The sequence below is a fragment of the Copadichromis virginalis genome, linkage group LG23 (genome assembly GCF_057382275.1).
Source record: "Copadichromis virginalis isolate Kocher_CV1m ecotype Utaka linkage group LG23, C_Virginalis_male_GT1.1, whole genome shotgun sequence".
Lineage (NCBI taxonomy): Eukaryota > Metazoa > Chordata > Actinopteri > Cichliformes > Cichlidae > Copadichromis > Copadichromis virginalis.
Genome location: NC_140639.1, coordinates 48299993 through 48314668, shown reverse-complemented (window position 1 = coordinate 48314668; position 14676 = coordinate 48299993). Strand labels below are relative to the sequence as shown.

The 14676-nt window shown below is 39.3% G+C and overlaps 2 protein-coding genes across 3 annotated transcripts in view; both read right to left on the bottom strand.

The window, feature by feature from the left end:
- The window catches only part of LOC146681980 (NACHT, LRR and PYD domains-containing protein 12-like), a 427057-nt gene that overhangs the window by 96724 nt on the left and 315657 nt on the right, over positions 1–14676 (bottom strand). The gene's annotated exons all lie outside the window — the stretch shown is intronic.
- Positions 1–14676, bottom strand: part of LOC146681994 (NLR family CARD domain-containing protein 3-like) — a 73909-nt gene that overhangs the window by 27505 nt on the left and 31728 nt on the right. The window lies entirely within an intron of this gene.

Genomic DNA, 14676 nt, shown 5'->3' with positions numbered 1-14676 from the left:
CTCCAGCTCAGTCAGATTAGATGGGCAGCGTTTGTGAACAGCAGTTTTCAGATCTTGCCACAGACTCCTGATTGGATTTAGATCTGGACTTTGACTGGGCCGTTCTAACACATGGATATGTTTTGTTTTAAACCATTCCATTGTTGCCCTGGCTTTATGTTTAGGGTCGTTGTCCTGCTGGAAGGTGAACCTCCGCCCCAGTCTCAAGTCTTTTGCAGACTCCAAGAGGGTTTCTTCCAAGATTGCCCTGTATTTGGCTCCATCCATCTTCCCATCAACTCTGACCAGCTTCCCTGTCCCTGCTGAAGAGAAGCACCCCCAGAGCATGATGCTGCCACCACCATATTTGACAGTGGGGATGGTGTGTTCAGAGTGATGTGCAGTGTTAGTTTTCCACACAGAGCATTTTGAACAAAAAGTTCCATTTTGGTCTCATCTGACCAGAGCAGCTTCTTCCACATGTTTGCTGTGTCCCCCACATGGCTTGTGGCAAACTGCAAACGGGACTTCTTATGGTTTTCTGTTAACAATGGCTTTCTTCTTGCCACTCTTCCATAAAGGCCAACTTTGTGCAGTGCACGACTAATAGTTGTCCTATGGACAGATTCCCCACCTGAGCTGTAGATCTCTGCAGCTCGTCCAGAGTCACCATGGGCCTCTTGGCTGCATTTCTGATCAGCGCTCTCCTTGTTCGGCCTGTGAGTTTAGGTGGACAGCCTTGTCTTGGTAGGTTTACAGTTGTTCCATACTTCTTCCATTTCTGAATGATGGCTTGAACAGTAGTGATGTGACGTTCTGTATCGAGGCTTCGAAGCGTGTGTCGAGTAATGGAGGGGGCGTTTCCGCGAAGCGCGTATCGAGGCTTGCTTCATTTATGGGAGGAGCTGAAAATGATGACGTCCGAAGCCTCGCTGTCCGGCTGTACCACGTGACTGGTTCAGGAAGCGGTTCAAACTTTGCCGCGAGCTATGACAGCGATATAAACCCCTCAGACCCCATTCAAAATGTGGGCGTTTGATGGAGAGTTGCAGTTAGTGAGAGTTAGAGACAGTTTGGAAAAAAAAGAAATCGCCTACGACCTGCCACAGTGGAGAAACTGTTGTTTTTAAATAAAAACCAATGATGTGTCCCCTAAACACTAATCACTAGGGGTGCAACGATATTCGTATCGATATTGAACCGTTCGATACAGTGCTTTCGGTTCGGTACGCATATGTATCGAACAATACAAAATTTGTAATTTATTTTATCAACTTTCCTTCTGACGATGCTGTCTGTGTTGAGCGCTCAGTGAATCTGCGTTCGACTACTCCGCCTAGGCTGTACTGTCCAGTGCAGATCCACTGAGCGCTCAACACAGACAGCATCATCAGAAGGAAGAGCGCAGGGCAAGCTAGCGAGACAGAAGTTAAGCACTCCTTGCAACTTGGACCTCGCCCACCCTCATTCAGATCTGGCATTTGGAATTATTTTGGTTTTCATGTGACGTATGACCCTGAAGGTAAGCGAGTCATGGACTAAAGTAAAACAGTATGTTGGATGTGCCACGCAATGCTCAATTACATGGGTGGGAGCTAGTGTGTTAGCGCAGTTAGCTCGTTAACGTGTTGGCCGTCTAGCCCCATGCACGGGGCGATCGGCGGTAGCTCGTTAACGGAGATTTGCCGTGTTGTGGCGTTAAGGTCATTTCAACAAGATTAACCTGAAAGCACTAGTGGGAACATAACGAATATGACTGCACATTTACACCGACATTATCCTAGTGCAAAGACAAAGATGAGTGATTCCTCAATCAGATACAGGGCTCGCAATATCGCTAGCCCGACGTCCCGGGGCTAGCGATTTTTTCAGTCGGGGTACCAAAATCTATCTCTGCCCTGCCCGTCGGGCTATTGTAGGAAGGAAAAATATATGTCAATGCTTTTGCATTCTTTCGGAAATGTAGCTGGGTAATTATGTCATTGGCATCGGTGAGCCACTGTCAATATGTGACATATTGAAATCGCGTTTGAATTTTCGCTTGTTTTTTTGCTTTCACTTTGCAATTGTGCGAACTGTGTATAGAGAGCGACAGCACTGATTGGTGAGTGATGATAATTTGTGCACCAATTCCTCTGACATTGTCTTATTAATCGTTAGCTTACTATGCAAACATGACAAGTGAAATCTCCCGCAGCTTAAACATGTGAGAGGTTGATCGTGCAGAGAATCGCTGAGCTTATGTGTGTGTGTGTAAAAGCAGCAGAATATATATTTTAGTTCTGCTGAGCCAAATAAGACAGGTCAGGGTGAAGAAGTGACAGCCAAAGAAAAGCTTACCACAAAACGGAGAAGTTATGACAAATCAGACTATAAGGTAAAAAGAAAGTGCAGCTTTATGGTTTCATGGACAAAATAATTTCTGTGGCTGCAATATGACGAGCTAAATAACCAGGGGTGCACATAAGTGGTGTGCATTCTCTGTCAAAATAAAAAACACGCACAAGGGTTAGGGTTAAATTTAAAAACTGTACTTTTGAGTTAAAATATATATTTATAATTTTAATAAATGACAAATTAAAAAGGCATGAACATTTTTTTTGTATCGAAAAAATATCGAACCGTGACACCAAAGTATCGAACCGAACCGAACCGTGAATTTTGTGTATCGTTGCACCCCTACTAATCACTGTCCTTGCCTCAATGTTACAAAAGCACAACCACTGTCCACACCTCACCTCACAGTATATGATCATTTCCATTTTAGGCATTTCCAAATAATCATTTTCCATACTGCCAGCATAAATATACACAGTATACTGCCATCACTACAATATAGATGTTTTACACACTCCTTTTGTTGTTGACATTCACAGGCTGTGTGCAAAATGCCACACTCTTCAAATTCATGCCAACTAATATTTTTACGTCCAGTAGGTGTCCTGCTAGAGCAAATGAAGCTTCAAGAAGCTTCGCGTTGGGGTGAACCAATTGGATGAAAAGCTTCAGTGCTTCATGAGGCTTCATCTGCCCATCACTATTGAACAGTGCTCCGTGGGATGTTCAAGGCTTGGGAAATCTTTTTGTAGCCTAAGCCTGCTTTAAATTTCTCAATAACTTTATCCCTGACCTGTCTGCTGTGTTCTTTGGACTTCATGGTGTTGTTGCTCTCAATATTCTCTTAGACAACCTCTGAGGCCGTCGCAGAGCAGCTGTATTTGTACTGACATTAGATTACACACAGGTGCACTCTATTTAGTCATTAGCACTCATCAGGCAACGTCTATGGGCAACTGACTGCACTCAGACCAAAGGGGGCTGAATAATTACACACACCCCACTTTGCAGTTATTTATTTGTAAAAAATGTTTGGAGTCATGTATGATTTTCATTCCACTTCTCATGTGTACACCAGTTTGTGTTGGTCTTTCACGTGGAATTCCAATAAAATTGATTCATGTTTGTGGCTGTAACGTGACAAAATGTGGGAAAGTTCAAGGGGACCGAATACTTTTGCCACTGTAAAGGTTTATTTTGTCTAATCTAATCTAATAACTTTAATCTCAGCCAAACTGATTTACTCAGGAACAAATAAAACACTGAAAAAAGTCAAACAATAACATTTTTAGGTTGTCTAAGTCACTTATATATTACGTTTAACCTGAGTAGCGAAAGACCGCGGTGATCTGAACATGATGTGCCGGGAGTTTGCTGTTCTCGGCGGCTCTACTGACCCTCGAGCTCTCGGCTAGCTATCGAGCTGGTGGGTAACAGACGTCTCAGAAACGTCGGAGCACTTTTGCAAATATGCGATATCTTGATAAACTGAGCAGATATTTAAAGTTTACACAGCTACATTCTCACCTGAAAATATGTTAAAAGTTTATTTTGTGACCCAGAAAGAGTAATAAGAGTAATATTGAAAACTTAGTAGCGACCGCCATTGCCGGAAAGTGGAATTGGATGGGCCACGCTATGAATTCTGGGATATGGTGGGCCACGAAGGACACACCCGACCCATCCTTTAATTTTGGGGAAAAAGAGGACGCATTGGTCGGCTGCATTCAGAGGAGTCTATGAATTTGGACAGCCTTCATCGTGTCGCTGTGACGTAATCGGTCTACAAATGCGTCCTCAGGAGGATGCAGCCCATGAATTTGGACACCCCCTATGTTTACTACTGCATAGACACATTGAATTTCCAACACAAGGAAACGACTTTTTGGATAATGTTTTCACCACCAAGAGATTACAAAGCCCCCCACCCACTTTGGTGCCTCTGATCACATCACTGTTATGCTAATGCCAGCATACAGGCCCCTGGTCAAAGTCACTAAACCAGTTCGTAAGCAGGTACGTGTGTGGCCAGAAGGACCTGCAATACTGCTTTTCCACCACAGACTGGGAGATCCTTAAACAGGCCGCCACACATGACAACACCACAGACCTGCAGGAATATACAGAAACTGTCATTGGCTACATCTCAAAAGGCATCGATGAGGTCATAGAGACCACTGTCCAGGCCAATCAGAAACCATGGCTCACAGGTGAGGTCTACAGGCTCCTGAGGGTGAGAAATGCAGCCTTGAAAGCTGGGGATGAAGTGAGCCTAACAACAGCAAGGGCAAACCTGTCACATGCATCAGAGAGGTGGAAATGCAGTGCTCCAGGAGGATTTTGCAAAGCTTCAGTGACAGCAGAGATACTCAGAGGCTGTGGCAAGGGATACAGACCATCACAGACTACAAGCCCACTCCTCAGACCGCTGTCGGGTCCACCACATTACCGTAAGAGCTAAGTGAAATTTTCTCTTGCTTTGAGACACAGAACGACACCCCAGCACAGAAGACTCCACCCCCCAACGATCGGGTGGTGACACTATCAACATGCTTGTCAGGACCTGCTGCCATCAGGGAGGAGACTGAAGAGCCTCCGGGCCAGAACCAGGAGACTGAGAGACAGCTTCATCCAGGTTGTCAGGATGCTGAATTCACTCCCTGCTCTCACACACCAACTCCAGACCTGCATTCATCTTTTCCCTCTGAACCCCCCAAACATACAAACCCTGAGCCACCACCATTGCCCTTTCACTGACTGCCCTACTCCACCATTTGACCCTCTCATAAGAGGTGAAACATCTTCAAGGAAACTTAAAGAAGACGCTTTTCTTTCCAAGCTCCTTAGACTACGGTGACCTGGATGTCTGAGAACCTCCACAGACTGATTTTACAAGAACAACTTGTGTCAAAAAATCCCTAGCAGTGCCTCTCTGTCACATACACAAATCACTAGAGTTACAAATTTAATAACTTAAAAAACCTCAGAAAAACAGAACTGAGCAAAACAAACAAACAAACAAACAAACAAACAAACAAACAAACAAACCAGAGACCTGGGGCCCGTTCTTCGTACGTCGCTTACTACATCCAAGTTCAAATGACACATCCAAGACCAAATCATCGCGCTAACGGTGAGCTCTCTAATCCGGTTCTCCGAACACACCTGCTGTTGACGATTAGTACAGCTGGATGAAGTAATGTGAGATCACTGGGTGTCGTAAAAGGGGCTACACATCGATAGCAGAAACATTGATCGGCAACCCTCTGATTGGTCGGCGGAAATGTCGAAGGAGCGCGCTCGGTATTTTTCGGCAGCAGAGCAAGAACTCTTGAGTGAGGGATTTCAGGAGTTTCAGAGTTTAATCAGTTGTAGCCACAGCTGCCCTGGGGCAGACTGACAGAAGCCAGGCTGCCATATCGCGCCATCGGCCCCTCTGGCCAACACCAGTAGGCGGTAGGGTAGATTTATTATATTACACTATATTATCCAATATTATATTACATTATATTATATTATATTACATTATATTATAATATGTTATATTTTATCCTCTTTCACATTAGAGCCACAACAGGACCCACTAGAACATGGGAACAGGTAAAAGTGAAATATAAGAATATTCTACAGAATGGTAATATTTATCACTTATATTGCTTTTCGTCTCTTGGAAAGAGACCCTGGAATAATCTGTTTGTTCATAACAGCAACCAAGAAAAGGGCAGAGCAACAAAAGACAGGTGGTGGTCCTGCACCCCCTCGTCAACAAGTTGGTTAAGTAAATAATACCCTCACGGGAATATCGATATCTCTCTATGAGCACACTGTCACGCTGAGCTAAAGGATCCTGTCTGTCCCGCAATATACGCTGGATTCTGAGGACTCTCCTTATCAATCTTGCACCTTCCGCAATGGGTGGCTCGCGTATACGGACAGGACATGGCTGCGACAGACTTCCCAAATCCACCTTCGCTTTTATAGCCGTGGTCTCTCATCTTGATTACACAAAGTAATTTGCAATTACTACTCTGAAATATGAATTACATCTGTAACTAGAAAGTGCATTTTCTGAAGAAACTGCAGTGTGAATGCTTGAATCTGAATGTATGCACTGAAATGAATTAATTGCTGAATTTTGAGTTAAAAATATTGAATGAGAATAAAAAAAAACAAAAAAAACCCGAATTTAACCTGAAAACAAAGGTGCTGAACTGCTAAAAGCTGAAGGTTACACAGAAGAAGGAGTTGGAAAAAAACTGAAAATGTTTTAAATGTAAATTAGAAAACCCTAAGAAATGAGAAAAGAACATTTAGAGTCAGAAAACATCTGAATGAATATTAAAAGGTCATATTCTTTGAATCACTGAATGACTCAAATGTGATCCCTCCACTTTGATCCACACAGTTTAAAAAGTTTAAATGCCTGAGCTTTGAAAGATACGGTGTTGGAAAGAGAACAATAATGGCGACAATTTGAGGGTAAAATGATGGCTGTAACACTGTGGACACAGCAGCAGTTGAAAGAGAAGTGCTTAAGATGAATCTTGGTACAGTGGCAGGCAGAGCTCGTTAAGCAGGCAGGTGTGAGCCTGGTTGCTATAGTGACCGCACCCAATGGCTCCATACACACGTACACAGACATGCGCCTCACTTTTGCTGCTTAAAATGAACAGAAAAGTCAGGCCGAAACAAATCGTTCCCAAATGAAAAGTAAAAGTCGTATTGACAAAATTCTTTCACCGTGAGCGACAGCAATGTCTAGTCTACCTAATTCTCAGTTTTCATGCCTGTGGAGCTTATTATATGGACGTGGTGACAGTGGAAAGACACCATGCTCTTCTGATTTTCAAACGAACCTTCTGAGCCATTTTAACATTAGAGTCTATGGAAGAGTTGGAAGGAGGAGGCTGTGCATTGGTGACATTTATGAAAGAACCGTAACACCTAGGACAATAGTAAACACATTGGATGAAAGAGGACAGCCATGGCTACGTTTTGAGGGTAAAATCATACCTGTAGAGCAAACGCTGAGGACACAGCAGCAGTTTAAAAAAAGATTTTAAGATTAATTTTTTTGCTCCTCTCACTCTAGCAGTTGAGCTGCCTCACTCTAGCCCCAACATTCCGTCCCATACACACCCATTATAAACTCTGAAACGGGTGAAAAAACATCATGAAACTTAAACTGGAACTGAAGAAAAAGTATAATAGATATTGAAAAGATAAATACAAGTTGAATAGTTGAATGTCTTGTCTTCGTTTTAAAGTTTGAATGGTGGCTCTATGTGAACGTATGTTGAAGTAGTAAGAGTTTAAAAATGAGTAAGTTGAATGAGAATTTGAAGGGTCTCCCCATTGAAATACATGGGAAATTTTTGTTGAATAAAGTTGAATAAAATTAAAAATATAAATGTTAAAAATGAGAAAAATAGAAGCAATGTTGTCCAAAATAATAGGAATCTAACGATGTTTGAATGGTTTTTCTAAGTTGAACGGTTTTGAAGGAGTAGGCTTTCAAAAAACGTACGGAATAGATAATAATAAAATAGAATAACTAGAAAGTGCATTTTCTGAAGAAACTGCAGTGTGAATGCTTGAATCTGAATGTATGCATTGAAATGAAATAATTACTGAATTTAAGTTAAAAATTTTGAATGAGATTAAAAAAAAACCCCCGAATTTAACCTGAAAACAAAAGTGCTGAACTGCTAAAAGCTGAAGGTTACACAGAAGAAGAAGTTGGAAAAAAGCTGAAAATGTTTTAATTGTAAATTAGAAAAACCTAAGAAATGAGAAAAGAACATTTAGAGTCAGAAAACATCTGAAAGAATATTAAAAGGTCATATTCTTTGAATCACTGAATGACTCAAATGTGATCCCTCCACTTTGATCCACACAGTTTAAAAAGTTTAAATGTCTGAGCTTTGAAAGACAAGATGTTGGAAAGAGAACAACGATGGCGACGTTTTGAGGGTAAAATGATGGCTTTAACACTGTGGACACAGCAGCAGTTGAAAGAGAAGTGTTTAAGATGAATCTTGGCAGAGTGGCAGGCAGAGCTCGTTAAGCAGGCAGGTGTGAGCCTGGTTGCTATAGTGACCGCACCCAATGGCTCCATACACACGACACAGACATGCACCTCACTTTTGCTGCTTAAAATGAACAGAAAAGTCAGGCCGAAACAAATCGTTCCCAAATGAAAAGTACATGTCGTACTGACAAAATTCTTTCACCGTGAGCGACAGCCATGTCTAGTCTACCAAATTCTCAGTTTTCATGCCTGTGGAGTTTATTATATGGACGTGGTGACAGTGTAAAGACACCATGCTCTTCTGATTTTCAAACGAACCTTCTGAGCCATTTTAACATTAGAGTCTATGGAAGAGTTGGAGGGAGGAGGCTGTGCATTGGTGACATTTATGAAAGAACCATAACACCTAGTACAATAGTAAACACATTGGATGAAAGAGGACAGCCATGGCTACGTTTTGAGGGTAAAATCATACCTGTAGAGCAAACGCTGCGGACACAGCAGCAGTTTTAAAAAAGATTTTAAGATAAATTTTTTTGCTCCTCTCACTCTAGCAGTTGAGCTGTCTCACTCTAGCCCCAACATTCCGTCCCATACACACCCATTATAAACTCTGAAACGGGTAAAAAAACATCATGAAACTTAAACTGGAACTGAAGAAAAAGTATAATAGATATTGAAAAGATAAATACAAGTTGAATAGTTGAATGTCTTGTCTTCGTTTTAAAGTTTGAATGGTGGCTCTATGTCAATGTATGTGGAAGTAGTAAGAGTTTAAAAATGAGTAAGTTGAATGAGGATTTGAAGGGTCTCCCCATTGAAATACATGGGAAATTTTTGTTGAATAAAGTTGAATAAAATTAAAAATATAAATGTTAAAAATGAGAAAAATAGAAGCAATGTTGTCCAAAAGAATAGGAATCTAACGATGTTTGAATGGTTTTTCTAAGTTGAACGGTTTTGAAGGAGTAGGCTTTCAAAAAACGTACGGAAAAATAAAATATAACTAGAAAGTGCATTTTCTGAAGAAACTGCAGTGTGAATGCTTGAATCTGAATGTATGCACTGAAATGAATTAATTACTGAATTTTGAGTTAAAAATATTGAATGAGATAAAAAAAAAAAACCCGAATTTAACCTGAAAACAAAAGTGCTGAACTGCTAAAAGCTGAAGGTTACACAGAAGAAGAAGTTGGAAAAAAGCTGAAAATGTTTTAATTGTAAATTAGAAAACCCTAAGAAATGAGAAAAGAACATTTAGAGTCAGAAAACATCTGAATGAATATTAAAAGGTCATATTCTTTGAATCACTGAATGACTCAAATGTGATCCCTCCACTTTGATCCACACAGTTTAAAAAGTTTAAATGCCTGAGCTTTGAAAGACACGGTGTTGGAAAGAGAACAATAATGGCGACAATTTGAGGGTAAAATGATGGCTGTAACGCTGTGGACACAGCAGCAGTTGAAAGAGAAGTGTTTAAGATGAATCTTGGCAGAGTGGCAGGCAGAGCTCGTTAAGCAGGCAGGTGTGAGCCTGGTTGCTATAGTGACCGCACCCAATGGCTCCATACACACGTACACAGACATGCGCCTCACTTTTGCTGCTTAAAATGAACAGAAAAGTCAGGCCGAAACAAATCGTTCCCAAATGAAAAGTAAAAGTCGTATTGACAAAATTCTTTCACCGTGAGCGGCAGCAATGTCTAGTCTACCTAATTCTCAGTTTTCATGCCTGTGGAGTTTATTATATGGACGTGGTGACAGTGTAAAAACACCATGCTCTTCTGATTTTCAAACCAACCTTCTGAGCCGTTTTAACATTAGAGTCTATGGAAGAGTTGGAGGGAGGAGGCTGTGCATTGGTGACATTTACGAAAGAACCATAACACCTAGGACAATAGTAAACACATTGGATGAAAGAGGACAGCGATGGCTACGTTTTGAGGGTAAAATCATACCTGTAGAGCAAACGCTGCGGACACAGCAGCAGTTTTAAAAAAGATTTTAAGATTAATTTTTTTGCTCCTCTCACTCTAGCAGTTGAGCTGCCTCACTCTAGCCCCAACATTCCGTCCCATACACACCCATTATAAACTCTGAAACGGGTGAAAAAACATCATGAAACTTAAACTGGAACTGAAGAAAAAGTATAATAGATATTGAAAAGATAAATACAAGTTGAATAGTTGAATGTCTTGTCTTCGTTTTAAAGTTTGAATGGTGGCTCTATGTCAACGTATGTGGAAGTAGTAAGAGTTTAAAAATGAGTAAGTTGAATGAGAATTTGAAGGGTCTCCCCATTGAAATACATGGGAAATTTTTGTTGAATAAAGTTGAATAAAATTAAAAATATAAATGTTAAAAATGAGAAAAATACAAGCAATCATGTCCAAAAGAATAGGAATCTAATGGTGTTTGAATGGTTTTTCTAAGTTGAACGGTTTTGAAGGAGTAGGCTTTCAAAAAACGTACGGAATAGATAAAATATAATAATAAAGATTAGAAGAACAATACTGTGAATGCTTTTCAAGCATTCACACTAACTAGAAAGTGCATTTTCTGAAGAAACTGCAGTGTGAATGCTTGAATCTGAATGTATGCACTGAAATGAATTAATTGCTGAATTTTGAGTTAAAAATATTGAATGAGATTAAAAAAAAACAAAAAAAAAACCCCGAATTTAACCTGAAAACAAAAGTGCTGAACTGCTAAAAGCTGAAGGTTACACAGAAGAAGAAGTTGGAAAAAAGCTGAAAATGTTTTAATTGTAAATTAGAAAAACCTAAGAAATGAGAAAAGAACATTTAGAGTCAGAAAACATCTGAAAGAATATTAAAAGGTCATATTCTTTGAATCACTGAATGACTAAAATGTGATCCCTCCACTTGGACCCACACAGTTTAAAAAGTTTACATCTCTGAGCTTTGAAAGACAAGATGTTGGAAAGAGAACAACGATGGTGACGTTTTGAGGGTAAAATGATGGCTGTAACACTGTGGACACAGCAGCAGTTGAAAGAGAAGTGTTTAAGATGAATCTAGGCAGAGTGGCAGGCAGAGCTCGTTAAGCAGGCAGGTGTGAGCCTGGTTGCTATAGTGACCGCACCCAATGGCTCCATACACACGACACAGACATGCACCTCACTTTTGCTGCTTAAAATGAACAGAAAAGTCAGGCCGAAACAAATCGTTCCCAAATGAAAAGTACATGTCGTACTGACAAAATTCTTTCACCGTGAGCGACAGCCATGTCTAGTCTACCTAATTCTCAGTTTTCATGCCTGTGGAGCTTATTATATGGACGTGGTGACAGTGGAAAGACACCATGCTCTTCTGATTTTCAAACGAACCTTCTGAGCCATTTTAACATTAGAGTCTATGGAAGAGTTGGAGGGAGGAGGCTGTGCATTGGTGACATTTACGAAAGAACCATAACACCTAGGACAATAGTAAACACATTGGATGAAAGAGGACAGCCATGGCTACGTTTTGAGGGTAAAATCATACCTGTAGAGCAAACGCTGCGGACACAGCAGCAGTTTTAAAAAAGATTTTAAGATTAATTTTTTTGCTCCTCTCACTCTAGCAGTTGAGCTGCCTCACTCTAGCCCCAACATTCCGTCCCATACACACCCATTATAAACTCTGAAACGGGTGAAAAAACATCATGAAACTTAAACTGGAACTGAAGAAAAAGTATAATAGATATTGAAAAGATAAATACAAGTTGAATAGTTGAATGTCTTGTCTTCGTTTTAAAGTTTGAATGGTGGCTCTATGTGAACGTATGTTGAAGTAGTAAGAGTTTAAAAATGAGTAAGTTGAATGAGAATTTGAAGGGTCTCCCCATTGAAATACATGGGAAATTTTTGTTGAATAAAGTTGAATAAAATTAAAAATATAAATGTTAAAAATGAGAAAAATAGAAGCAATGTTGTCCAAAATAATAGGAATCTAACGATGTTTGAATGGTTTTTCTAAGTTGAACGGTTTTGAAGGAGTAGGCTTTCAAAAAACGTACGGAAAAATAAAATATAACTAGAAAGTGCATTTTCTGAAGAAACTGCAGTGTGAATGCTTGAATCTGAATGTATGCACTGAAATGAATTAATTGCTGAATTTAAGTTAAAAATATTGAATGAAATAAAAAAAAAAAAAAAAAACAAACAAATTTAACCTGAAAACAAAGGTGCTGAACTGCTAAAAGCTGAAGGTTACAAAGAAGAAGAAGTTGGAAAAAAGCTGAAAATGTTTTAAATGTAAATTAGAAAACCCTAAGAAATGAGAAAAGAACATTTAGAGTCAGAAAACATCTGAATGAATATTAAAAGGTCATATTCTTTGAATCACTGAATGACTAAAATCTGATCCCTCCACTTGGATCCACACAGTTTAAAAAGTTTACATCTCTGAGCTTTGAAAGACAAGATGTTGGAAAGAGAACAACGTTTTGAGGGTAAAATGATGGCTTTAACACTGTGGACACAGCAGCAGTTGAAAGAGAAGTGTTTAAGATGAATCTTGGCAGAGTGAGAGAGAGAGCTCGTTAAGCAGGCAGGTGTGAGCCTGGTTGCTATAGTGACTGCACCCAATGGCTCCATACACACGACACAGACATGCACCTCACTTTTGCTGCTTAAAATGAACAGAAAAGTCAGGCCGAAACAAATCGTTCCCATATGAAAAGTACAAGTCGTATTGACGAAATTCTTTCACCGTGAGCGACAGCAGCTTCTAGTCTACTGAATTCTCAGTTTTCATGTCTGTGGAGTTTATTATATGGACGTGGTGACAGTGGAAAGACACCATGCTCTTCTGATTTTCAAACGAACCTTCTGAGACATTTTAACATTGGAGTCTATGGAAGAGTTGGAGGGAGGAGGCTGTGCATTGGTGACATTTATGAAAGAACCATAACACCTAGTACAATAGTAAACACATTGGATGAAAGAGGACAGCCATGGCTACGTTTTGAGGGTAAAATCATACCTGTAGAGCAAACGCTGCGGACACAGCAGCAGTTTTAAAAAAGATTTTAAGATTAATTTTTTTGCTCCTCTCACTCTAGCAGTTGAGCTGCCTCACTCTAGCCCCAACATTCCGTCCCATACACACCCATTATAAACTCTGAAACGGGTGAAAAAACATCATGAAACTTAAACTGGAACTGAAGAAAAAGTATAATAGATATTGAAAAGATAAATACAAGTTGAATAGTTGAATGTCTTGTCTTCGTTTTAAAGTTTGAATGGTGGCTCTATGTCAATGTATGTGGAAGTAGTAAGAGTTTAAAAATGAGTAAGTTGAATGAGAATTTGAAGGGTCTCCCCATTGAAATACATGGGAAATTTTTGTTGAATAAAGTTGAATAAAATTAAAAATATAAATGTTAAAAATGAGAAAAATAGAAGCAGTCATGTCCAAAATAATAGGAATCTAACGATGTTTGAATGGTTTTTCTAAGTTGAACGGTTTTGAAGGAGTAGGCTTTCAAAAAACGTACGGAATAAGAAAATATAACTAGAAAAATTTGCATTTCCTGCGAAAATGCAGTGTGGATGCTTTAAGCTGAAGCTGTCTGCAAAAACTAGCTGAAAAAGCTGAAAAGTTGCAGAAATTGTAAAAACTTTGCAGAAGCAAAAGAAGTTTGCTAAAATGTAATAACTTAGCAGAACTGCAATATCTTAGAGGAAACATAATACTTGGCAGAAATACAATAGCATAGCAGAACTTAGCAGAAATATTGTGATTTACCAGAGACACTGTGATGAACTATGAATATTGTAATTTTAAATTAATACTATGTTTTAGCACAAATACTATAATTTGACAGAAATACTATCATTTGGCAGAAATACTATGTTTCAGCACAAATACTCTGGTTTAGCACAAATATTATAACATAGCATAAATACAATTATATAGCAGAAATGCTATATTTAGAAAGAAAAATATAATATAGTAGAAATAGTATGATTTAGCAGAAATACTGTATTTAGCACAAGTACCAAAAAGTAGCAGAAATACTATGATTTAGCAGAAATACTATGATTGAGCAGAAGTACTAAGATGTAGTAAAAGTACTTTGATTTAACAGAAATACAATTATAGAGGAGTAATACTTTAAAATGGGAGAAATATTGATACACACACACATACACAGAGCCTAAAGGGAAGAGTATTTGTGCCATGGAGTGTTAAGAATGTGAGGTCCATATTAGAAAAGCTGGTAAAATCATAACAGTTTGCAGAATTGTAATAAATGATGAATATGAATTACTGGTCTGTGACAGTGTATTAATTTGTAGGGAAAAAAACATGTTGACCA